Here is a 12452-nt window from a genome sequence, read left to right as displayed (position 1 = left end):
TCTCTCAGCCCGCTGGTAGCATCTCCTAGTGCTGTAGTAGGAAAAATTGCTTAATTGGTCTGTAACAGGAAAGTCTGATATGTGGTCAGTATGTTGTATAATAAATCTGGGTTATTGTTACCATGTTTGGGTTTTTTTTTCCTTCCACCCCTTGCATGAAGGGTGGTGTAAGTTGTGAGCCTTGGGCTAAAGCCTGGCTTTACCTTGCCCTGTGGCCTGATACTTTTCTCCATTGTATGCGCTCTTACTGCATCTGCCATCGCCTTGGGGAGGGGATGAGGGGGACAGTGACAGAGGACCAGCGTTCACAAGGGATAGTGTGTTAGGTTAGGAGTGCTTGTGACAGCAAGTTACTCAGCAAAGCTCTATGAAATGCCGAAAGTACAGGCCAGCCACATGTTTGAGTGACCATTCTGTGTGTGTTTGCCCCTGAACTGGTTTATTACTAACTCTTTGTTGTCATTTTAAAAATGATGTCTTAAAAACTAGTATAATTAATCTTTCCCTTTTTTCTACCTTTGTAAAAGCAAACATGTAGTGTATTGAAGCCTGCATAGAATTTATAGCATGGAAAACTACTTCTAGCAGTTGGTTAAAACTATTAGTATTTCTTTCTTTCTTCTGAAGTATCATCCCATTAAGTCTTTTGGGCCAGTAATTATAAAAAAGGTCCTAATTTAGTGTGGTGTACATAACTTCTTAAATGCAGGTACTGAGACTTTGATTTCCTGCAGCATTAGTTTTAATCCCCTTCCTTGAAGTTTTTGGAAGCGGTTTCCTGTACCACCTCTCCTACACTTAGCAATGGCAAAAAATGCGATGTATTGGAGCATCTAATTGCTGCTCAAAAGGTAAAGTTGAGCTAGTCTTGCATAGTAGCCAACATTATTCACAGAATGTTTCTATATAATATCTCAACTTGAAAATAATGGAGATGAAAATTCTCCTTTAAACACCTCCCCAAAAAAAGTTCACCTAGTAAGTTATGTATGCTGTTACATGGACAGGTTTGAGATTGGCTGGATTTTTAGCTGTGTTTTCCAATTTAGGATGTTAGACAAGTTCTGAATTTTTTTTAGGTATGAAAGCTTAGAGGTAGCAGCAGTGTCCTTTGAATTATCTTTTTAAACCTTATGATAGCTAACCTCTTGTACTTTGAATTTTATTATGTAGTTTTGTCATGTTCTGCTTCTTAGGTTTGTTTTAAATCTTTCATAGGGGTGAACCCCAAACACTGAACCTCCTCCTCCTGTGTGATACCTTTGACTTCAAATCTGATGAAGTATAGTTACATTTTAACTTTGAGTTGTAAGCTGCAGTTAGGCAATGAAGCCTAATGAACTTCCCTCTAGCAATATGCTGTAGTTAATGTAAGCTTTATTTTCATCCATTGGAGACTTTTGACCTTACTGCTTGCTACCTTTACTACTACTTTTTTTTCCTCTGTAGTCAGACTTAATCTGATCAGATTGATTCTCTAGGATATCTTAGGTTGTATTCAAATACAATTCCAGTTGTACTTGAAGTTCTGGGCAGCAGCTGCAATTTGAAGTTTATTATTGCTCAGTATGTGCCACTAAAAAAACTTGAATATCTCAAATGAGTTTTCCTGTGCCTCCCGCCCTCTGGGTTCTTTCCAAACACTCTGACAGCTGAACTGAAGCAGCAGTGTATTGTCCTAAAGCTTGGGCAGTCAAGTTAGTTTTCAGCTTAACTTTATTTTCTCCATTAAGCAGCTGGGCTGTTGGGTAGTGTGTTGGCATGGGGATTAGTGAGAAGTACAGACTGGGTCTGTATGTGCTTGCTCTGGACACAGTGAGAAGGGAAGCCTCTAAACAGAGCATGTTATGTATATGCGAATATATGTTTTGCTTGAGAAAGTGAGCTAAAATATCAGTATATGCCAAGGTGGATTTCTGTCTGGGTATTCTTTCAATTCAGAGCCATGCCATATTACTCTCCATAGATTTCCTTAGTGCTGTTCACAGTAGGTGTAGTTGGGGAGGAGTTAAAAGGACAGCTGACCCACTTGCTTCCAAACTGGAGTGGATGTAAGGTTTTGCAGGAGTTGATTTAAACTACTTCTCTTTTCTAAGAAAGGGGAAAAAAGAAGAGAGAAAAGAGAGCAGTGCAGTTTATTCATGTAGACAGGGTGAAAGGCCATAATTTCTGCTGCGTAGAAAACAGTGTTTGCTTGCCTTAATTGTCTAAAGAGGAAAAAGTGATGTTGATTTGATGCACTGTACTGTCACACGCACAAACTACAGAAAGCAATTGACATTATTTAGAGTTGCAGTTTAGCAGTAAAATTCAGAGTTAGAATTTTATCTGTCTTTTTTTAAACTCTTCCCTTTATAACTGGTCAAGTCTTTAAGAAACTTGACTTGCTTTTTCAAGGAGTTATGTGGTATGTTCCCAATTTATATATAAACATCAGCTTCCTTCCTATTTGCAAAAGCTTACCTAATTTTCCTGATTGTCTTGAAGTCCCACTTTTAAACTTTCTTTTAGATCTTTAAATCTTCAGGATGTAGCTTTTTACCTTTAGATTGCACTTATTATGTGGGTCTCTTGTATTTTTGGAAACACTAATTAAGAAGTAGAACAAACCGTACATAAAAGAATTGATGATGATTGAATGGTTCACACATCCCTAAAGGAAACTAGTACATTCGTGTTGCATCAGAGCACTGATAAAGTCATATTGGGTGTACAGGTCTTCTTACATACCTGCAATTTTTCAGGCTAAGACCTTAGGCGGGAAAAAAAAATTTTCCCCCATACAAACTAAACGATCAGGAGCAGTGGATTGCCCCTGCATGTTGAGACTTGAGTTGTTAAAAGCAGGTAAAAGTGCTTGATCTGCCTCCAGGGTAAAATTAAAAATACTAAAGTGCTTTTGCTGTAGTTTGGTGGTGTAAAAGAGCAAAACCCAACTCTGCCACTTAGGCAAGTTTTGACAAGTATGTGAAGTTGTGTACAAACTTCAGTTGGGAAGGAATCTCCAGAAATTCTCGAGGCTTTGTTAGGGGGACCCAGCTGAAGTATTGTTTGTTTCTTTTTCTGACCACATCCTCGTGCTAACCAAGCAAGGGAAAAAAAATCAACAAAAATCAGAAAAGAAATAAAATCACTAATATGAAAAATTTGATTCAGAATGACTTGCATTTGAGAGTGATTGTATATATGATTAATAAAGTATGTTTGTAATTAAAGTACAACTAAAACTACATAAAGAATGGATGTACACAAAATATGCTGTGTGGGAAGCTAGATTTTATTTTGGTGTCAGTTTTAATTTTTCTCTTTTTTCATGGGGAAAAATCATTAAGAATCACTAGCTTTTGAGCAGAGCAGCAATTCTGAAGACACATTAACATTTTTATCACTTATGACTTCTCAATGAAAAAAAAAAAGCAGAGTTCTAAAGCTTTTGGAAAATGTTGACATCTCCATTGAGTAAGTGTCTGAGATTTGACTATGGTTTTTCTCATTTTCTTTTCAGTGTTCTATACTTCATTTGTCGTGTTTGGAGACCTTTCTCCGATATTTGGCTACATACCAGCCAACTTGTAGCTGTTTACATCTCTGTCTACTCTCACATCTCTAAGCACACGTTGGACTCGGGCGAGGGAAATGTCTTGATGGATCCATCCTAAGTGTGATGTGCTAGCAGCTTTCGTCGGTGCTTAACAATGGCTTCTAAGTGGTAAGACCTTTTTCATAAGTCTGTCATAAATAAATTTTCATGCATCTAATCTTCCCCCCCCTTTTTGCTTAGGTCTTTGTTAGCTATATTTTACTGTTAATACACTTTGAACTACTACTTCACATATCAATTATCTGAATAGAAGGATGTCTGCACTGTGTTAAATCACATAAGAACATTTGATTTAACACAGTATAGTAACTGATTGTGGCCAAAAGTGAATGTCTAAGGAAGAGGTTAAGAACAGGGCAAGCAGCCTCCCATTTTCCAGTCATCTGCAGGTCAGGGACTTCCTAAGCCACATGTAGTTCCTGTATATTTAGTAGTCCTCAAATTGTACATTTAGTAATTATATAATTTCTGTATATTAAGTAATTCTCTCAAGTTTTCTTTCACAAACTTCTGTGCTCAATGCAAATTAGTTTTCTTGGTGCTGATAGTCCTCCCTTACAATGTGTGGCCAGGTGTCTGAGCTCTGTCCTCTTGTGGATGAAGCCAGGAAATGCAGGTAATTAGTAAAGGCAGTCACAATTCCTTATATAGATGCTCTTTACTGCTTGCTCTTCATGTAAGGATTTTATCAGTAGTAAATAGATTTGTATTGCTGTCAAGCACAAGATAGTTCTTTTGGATAAAGCATTTCTGAGCTGAAATGGATATATGGATAGATCTAACTAATCCAACATCTAAACTGTCCTTCAAACAGAATGCAATGTAGTCAAGTACTCTAGTCAAGTAGTAAAACTGGTAGACTACTTACTTTTGGCCTTTGAGAACAGAGAGTATATTGGCATGACTGGAGGAAAATATTGAAGTACAGTTGTTTCTATGGTATTTGCCATGGACTTTTGTATTCGAGGCATTCTATAATAATTATATGTTCTATAATATTACTTTATAGAATGTAATAGGATATTATATGTTCTATTATTAACTAATTATCAATAATTAGAATATTATATATTCTATAATATTTTTAGTGTAGCTCTCACTTTATTGTCTTATGTATTCTTTACAGGAGAAGTATACGATAAAATAGAATTTGAATGTATCATAATTTTCTTCCATTGTATCATCTCCAGTGTATCATATCCCTGTTGTTTGCCTCTGTCACTGGCTTTCATTTCTAGTTACAGAACTTGCTTCACTGTCTCTTGTTAGAATTTTATACCATAATTATTTTTGTTTGGTCTATGTATTTTTTTCTCTCAAAAGATGATAAATTTGTTGCTTTAGAAGTTTAACTTGAACATCTATATCTTTCTGTTGCTCAAGGATGGCAAATGCATTTTTCAATATTAGAGTAGGAACCCCAGATCAATCTTTTAAATGAAACAGAAAAATGGAGGCAGAGGGTTTGAGGACATTGACATCATTTTTTACTGTAAGTTGTTCTCTTGCGGGTGCTTACCATGCTTTGGACAACTCTAGTTTTACGTCACTTTAAAAGGTTTTAATGATTATGTATTTTTCTACATTTTTATATGTTTATATAGAAAACATGCTCCAGTGACAAACACAAAAGTGTTCAAGGTTGAATTCTGTAGGTTTTCCTCATTGGAAAAAAAGGCTGTTCAGTGCTGATCTAGTTCTTGGAATACTTCTCAGTAATTATTGTACATTCTATACTTACTGCTAGATGTTTAAAAAACAATCAGGTAGTAGGTTTAAAAAAATATCCTTTGCGTTGGGTCCTTAGCTTTTGTATCTATTGTCTGTCTTGAGCATTAAAAATCTATTGTGTTGTGTGTGGGAAATTAAATGCAGATTTTTTCCCCCCTGCCCCCCCACTTCAGCAAAAGGTAAAGACAAGTCATCTGTCAGGGTGTATTTTCCTGTCAGAGAATGCAGAGAGAGTCTTATCTCAAGTGCTTTCCTTTAAAAATATGTGTGAGAAGGAAAAATAATACATAGCTGGAAAAATGTGCTAGCTGCCTTAGTCTGTGTTACTAATTTGTTCCCTGGAATCAGTTCCCTGATCAGCAGACCTGGTTGCTCAGGGCTTTATCCAGTCAGGTCTTGAAAGCTCTCATGGTGCAGACTACACGACCTCTCTGAAAAATTGTCTGGAACATCAGTTATGTTGAAAAGCCTATTTCTGTCTGTAAATGCAGTTGCTAAACAGTATTCAGAACAATTAATATACCTGTTCATGTATTACAAGTGTTTTTGCAGGTGTAGCATTAAAGTTTGATTAAGTATTTTTCTCAGCATAATTAAAAAAATAAAGGAAAATAAAAGGTTTGGTTGGGTGTTTTTTCTTTTTCCCTCTCCTTAAATAATCATTTAGGATTAAAGCAGTACTTGTTGCTCACTACCCTGCTCAGCAGTTTCATTAGCTGTGTCTATATAAATTATAAGATGGATATTGGGGAAATAAATGGAAACATCAGTTCTTTTTTTATGACAAAGTTTCTATTAAGGTGTGTTTTGTATTTTATATAGCTCAGTGGGCTTCACCAACTTTTAATATGGTTTTTGTGTGTTTCTTTTTCCCCTCCTGTTTCATTTGAACATTAGTTCTCACTCTGCTGCCTGACCAGAGGTATGCCTCTGCCAAAGAGCTTTGTAGACTGTGCTTGCTTGCAGTGAGAAATGACTTGCAGAATGCCTCACACTTGATGCCTCATGTTGTTCAAATAATGTGGAACACCTGAGACACATCTGCCAGAAAACAGAAGATGAAAATGCTAATAGGGATGTAGAAGAGCTGCTTAGTCTGTGGAGTGGGAAAGCGCGCTCTGTGTGTCAGACTAAGGGGGGAAAAATGTTGAACCTGTCTAGTAGGATTCTCTTCCCCAGGATTCTGGGGATTTTTTGTGCTGCTTGCATCTAGAAGGTTGGGTTTGTTTGTGGGTGTTGTGGGGTGGTTTGGTTGGGGTTTTTTTTTGGGGGGGGGGGGGGGGTGTTGTGTTGGTTTTTTTTTTTTTTTGTAACATCTAACTTTCATAAAATTCCTGTTTTCAACCTCTTGTAAAACTGTTTGAACTTATTTTCTGTCATGGAGAACAGCTATGTATCTTTATCATGAATTATAATTTTTAGTTTGATTAAGATTTCTTTATGTCTATATGTTCGTTTTAATGTAATCTACTTGTATATTGAACATAATATACAAGGCACTATCAGTGGTGTTCTTTAACACCTAAAATGAAATACATTTGGCCTTTAAAGGGGCTTGACCTGTTGTGGATTTTTTTAGAAATCTGCTTATGCATTGTCAAGAAGATGGTGGAGAAAGAAACTCTTACCTGCTAACTAATTTTGATCTTGGCACTATTACAGCTCTGAAATTTATTTATATACAGCTATCTGTATGCATATGTATCTCAATATCTTATTTTAACACTCTTTTTAGTCAGACAACTATTTTACTATTGGTTGTGAGATGCTGCTGTTCTCCATGTGTGGCCAGCAACTATTTGCTTGAAAAGAATTCACTTGGAGAGGTGTTAATTTAAAAGAAACTGCAGCACCTTTATCAAGGTGTAGAGTAACTGCATAAGTTACACTATAGACTCTGTATTACACTTTAAATCTATGATATATAATGGAATGGAAACCAGAAGTCTTTAGGGAACTGGAAAATGCTAGTAGCTGATGAAAACACTGTATGTCTTTATACAAAATAAGCACTACTTCAAAGACAGGAAGACAATGACAGATGTTTTTTCAGAGGTTTGGCTAAAGCACAAGTGATGTAGCTACTTGCGGTACCTCCTAGATAGTTGCAGAGCTTTCCTGTGGAAACTCTCTGCAAGTTCCTGTCCCCTGTGCTTTTGTCCAGCACGGCTTAATGCGTCCTGCCTCGCTTGGTCCGGGGCACACTGCACCTGCAGTACACCACTGATGGCAAAGTTCTCACCTCTGCTGCCCTTCTTGGCTCCTCAGTAAGTATCTCTGGCTCAGAAATAGCTTATGAAGTGCAGCAAGACTCATTTCTGATGCAGACAACACAGTAACAACAACAAAAAGTCCCCAATCCTTTGATTTGAGGAGTATCTTAGAGGATATAAGGATTTGGGCTGAAATGTACAGCAGAGTCAAAGAAGGAATAACAAGGTAGTGTGAAGAAAGGGACTTTCTTTGTGGTCTGCTGAACTACTATTCTTAATTTTAACTGTATTTCATTGGGTCTTCTGTGTGAATGATGAAGGATAATTGTAGTGTGGACAAAATGAGTCTTGACACCTCTGTATTTCCATTTGAAGATGGCTTTAAACAATCATACTTATAGTATGATATAGCTGAGCTGTGTCTGTTAAAAATGTGTATGTTACTGTGTTGGGTTTGTGTGGCAAGGTTTTGGTAGCAGGGGGGCTACAGGGGTGGCTTCTGTGAGAAGCTGCTGGAAGCTTCCCCTGTGTCAGAGAGAGCCAATGCCAGCCGGCTCCAAGACGGACCTGCCGCCGGCCAAGCCAATCAGCGTCTCTGTGATAACATATTTAAGAAGGGGGGAAAAAAAAACCTAGAAAGAGCTTTTGCAGCCGGAGAGAGGAGTGAGAAGATGTAAGAAACTCTGCAGACACCAAGGTCAGTGCAGAAGGAGGGGGAGGAGGTGCTCCAGGCGCCGGAGCAGAGATCCCCCTGCAGCCCGTGGTGAAGGCCATGGTGAAGCAGGCTGTCCCCCTGCAGCCCATGGAGGAAGGATGAGGGGGTGTAGAGATTCCACCTGCAGCCTGTGGAGGACCCCATGCTGGAGCAGGTGGAGGCACCTGAAGGAGGCTGTGACCCCATGGGAAGCCCATGCTGGAGCAAGCTCCTGGCAGGACTTGTGGATCCGTGAAGAGGGGAGCCCAAGCCAGAGCAGGTTTGCTGGCAGGACTTGTGGCCCCGTGGGGGACTCCACGCTGGAGCAGTCTGCTCCTGAAGGTCTGCATCCCATGGGAGAGACTCACGCTGGAGCAGTTTGTGAAGGACTGTCTCCCGTGAGAGGGACTCCATGCTGGAGCAGGGGAACAATGAGAGGAGTCCTCCCCCTGAGGATGAAGAAGCGGCAGAAACACCGTGTGATGAACTGACCGTAACCCCCATTCCCCGTCCCCCTGTGCCACTGAGGGGGGGCGGAGGTTGAAGCCGGGAGTGAAGTTGAGCCTGGGAAGGTGGGAGGGGTGGGGGGAGATGTTTTTTAAGATTTTATTTCTCATTCCTCTACTCTGTTTTCCTTGGAAATTCATCTAATTTATTACCTCTCTAAGTTCAGTCTGTTTTGCTCGTGACGATAATTAGTGAGTGATCTCTCCCTGTCCTTATCTCAACCCACAAGCTTTTTGTTATACTTTTTCTCCCCTGTCTATTGAAGGAGGGGAGTGAGAGAGCGGCTCTGGTGGGCACCTGGCCCCCAGCCAAGGTCAACCCACCACAGTTACATTCTCTTTAGAGAATTTTTTTCTTCCTGTTTAATGCATATTAACTTGAATAGAATGGATGCTTTTGAAAATTAGTTACTAAGAAATGGAAGGCAGTAAAGTTTGTTTTGTGGTATCTTCCTTAAGGAGGAAGTAATTCCAGCCTCTGAAACTTTTTTGCAAAAGAATCCTCGTGTCTTTCACAATGACAATTAGAAGTCTATTATTAGTAATCAAAAAATGAGGAAGGGATACAGGTAGTCTTTTAGTCTTTCTATTCTAATCAGTGTCAATTTTTCTTTATTTAAAGGAATATTTTCTTTAAATAAAGGAATCCCTTCCTGAGTGATCATGTTCAGCTATGTCCTTAAATTTCAATGGTTGTCTCTTTCTGTTCTTCCAAGGCAGGTTTTTTTTTCTTGTTGCTTCTGATAGGAGCAGGTTTAACATCTCCTTCAGATAGGTGTAATACAGCAACTCTCTTCCAAATCCAAATAAGGAATTTTTTCTTAATTTCCTTCACAATGCATGCTAATCTCACATATGCTGCTTCTGGTGTTAGAAATAGGAAAAATCCTTTTTAATCTGATGATATATGTCAGTTAAATGTATGCTAACATAATTTTGTCTTAATCCGTATTTTTCAAGTTGTCATTCATTATGTGTCTGTTCTATAGATCCATATTAATTTGTGGTACTCGGGAAGAACTAATATATCAAGGTGCTCTTTGAGCTGTTGTGTTGCCTCCAGGTCACAGCTAGAATGCCCAAGCAGTGGAGCCAATGTGAAGGAGCAGCATGTTTACCCTGATTGCTGTCTTTTAAGGAAAGTCTGTTCATGCAACTTCTGAAGCTGCAGTTAGTGTGCCATGTATTGTTTCTGCCTTGTTTTTAAAATTTATGGTGCTCTTGTTTCCCTCTCTGTAATTTTATAAGCTTTACTGAGATAATACAACTAATTTAACAAGCAAAGCTGCATGGGTGTGCATAAGTACATGAATGTTCCATACAGGGTAAAAATGGGAGCTTTCTCTTGAGTGGCTCAACAATTGTTGTTTTAGGTTCCTTAATCTTCCCATGGATTTGTTTACTTAGGGACTTTGTACTGAGAATTATTTTATTCTAGCAGTGCATTTAGCAACTGTGTCGTCTTATTTGGTAATAATCCAAAATTGCCGGGGTTTAAACTTTTTTCCCCTCCTCTGCTTACTAGAAACATTTTTGGACCTTAATTTAGCACCTAATTTAGCTGGACCTCTGTTTCATCTCAAGTATATTGTAGCTTTTCAAATAGGAAGAGTAAATAAGATTTCATCCAACATTTTACAGTGAAAGTTACTATTTCCTCTCCTGTGCTTAAAGCGCTGAAACCAAACCCTTGCCAAACAAGCCTAACTTACATCTATTCTCCTTCCTTTCTAGAAATTATGAAAGTGCAAATTCCCTGCCTTCTTTTTTTTTCTTTTAGAAATGAGTGTAGTCACTTAAAGTACTTTAGTTCTGCTATTTGTGAACATCTATAGCATTGAAAGGATAGCTCTGTTTTCTGTTAAACGTGAATGACGTTTTATGACTGTTTATGTCCTAAAGCTACAATACTGGGGTTCCCATCAGTTCACATGGGGCTCCACTGGGAGTATCCTCTGCTGCGTCCAATGGTCTGGTGGCGTTCCTGATTATTATTATTTTATTTTTTTTTCCTCCTGAAGACAGGAGGCAGTTGAATGTTAATTAAAAAACTTGTTCAATGGAAAGAATATCCATAAACATTCTATATTGGCACATGGAAAAACCTCTTTCAGGGTTACAAAATTTATATAAAAGATTTGCTGTAATAGCTGGTATTCATCTGATGTATTATTATGATAAATCATGCTCTGATCATGTACTGTCTGATAAGTAAGTTCCTTAAGTATCCTACTTTTTCCATTGCCTTGAATTTAATATCATGATTATGTGTCCCTAATAGGTAAAGGAAGGCATCTTGATCTGAGAAGTGAATTTGTTTTCCTTTAATGCAGGTGCCAATCTTTCTGTAAGCCATAAAATGTTGAAGACTTCAGCCCAGAGTACCTAGTACAACTACATTTATTGCATGAACTGGTAGATTGGGCTGTTTTCTATTTAAACCAAATTACATAGTTCTGGCAGCAGCACTTATTATTTCTGGTTATGTTCAGATTACCAAGTGGAAATTTATTCAAGTTATTAAGTAAAAAGAAGGGGCAGAGACATCTATATTTTGCAGAAGAATTGAAGTGCTGTTGCTGTACGCTGAAGGAATTCTTTCATTTGGGATTTAAAGAGGAAAGCTACTGCTATTTTATGATCTAAAATTACATATTTCCACTAGAGAAAAATCTTGTAATGCTTTAGAGATTATAATTTCTGTCTTTGAGATAGAAGAGATGAGAAGGGATAAGTTTTAAAGTTACTGTCCCAACATATCTGTGGGCAAACATATGTGATATCTAACTTTTTTCTGATAATACTCTGTTAAGAAAATAGATACATTAATTTTGACTACCTATGTGCTCTAGCTAAGAGTAATCTTTTGAAGTCCCACATATTGCATCTCTGTGTGAGAAATAATTTGCTCAGCAACTTGATTTAGCTACCCTTGTTCCTGAACAAAGGTGTAACTTAAGAAAATGAAGTTCTTATTTATTCTATGACTAATTTTAATATTAACCTATGAATCTTCATCTCTAGTTGTACATCCTTCTTCAGCACTGTGGTTTTGTTATGAGAAAGAGATCACACTATGAAATTTTATATGGGAGGATTATATATTATATGGGATTTAAAAATACATTGCTCCTCATCTAACTTAAATCTTGTGATACAAATATATTTCACTAGAACGCTATTATATATAGTGTTTCAGAATTTTATAACGGAGCACAGAGGATGTACATCTAAACTAGCAGAGACATGAGCATGTCAGTCCATGTGAATGGACTTGTGAATTTACTCACTCAGGTTTTTTTACTAGGTCGAGTATTAATTTCTACTTCCTGTTTTGCAGTGTGGATAAACTTTGTGACCGTGTTTCAAAAACTGTCCATTTTGCAAAGGGAGAACTAAAATAGGTTAGAGTGGATGAATGCTGTGTAAACCAAGACAGGCCTTATATTTAGTCTAGATGTCCAGAGGATTTTCATTGGTATTGGAGACTGAGCTTGTCCTATGAACTCAGTAAGCCTGCTTTTTTTAAAAAAAAAAAAATAAAATTATAGAAGCTATGGAGAGGAGTCATAAGAAAAAAAGGATAATGATGGTTTTCACAGGTCTGTAACATTTTAAACATACCTTCCTTGTATAAAACTTTAAGCAGTAAACTAAGATTAGGGAAGCTTAGTAAGGGAAGCAAGATAAACTGGTGCTGTATGCAC

General features: G+C 37.7%; 1 protein-coding gene across 2 annotated transcripts in view; it reads left to right on the top strand.

Moving 5' to 3' along the window:
- Nucleotides 1-12452, top strand: part of FRYL (FRY like transcription coactivator) — a 181300-nt gene that overhangs the window by 16360 nt on the left and 152488 nt on the right. For both annotated transcript variants that reach the window (XM_054823073.1, XM_054823072.1), the window contains exon 2: nt 3506-3709. The gene's annotated coding sequence lies outside the window, so the exon portion shown is untranslated. The remainder of the gene's footprint in view (nt 1-3505; nt 3710-12452) is intronic.

The sequence above is a fragment of the Grus americana genome, chromosome 4, assembly GCF_028858705.1.
Source record: "Grus americana isolate bGruAme1 chromosome 4, bGruAme1.mat, whole genome shotgun sequence".
Classification (NCBI taxonomy): Eukaryota; Metazoa; Chordata; class Aves; order Gruiformes; family Gruidae; genus Grus; species Grus americana.
This window is presented reverse-complemented; position numbering and strand designations above follow the sequence as displayed.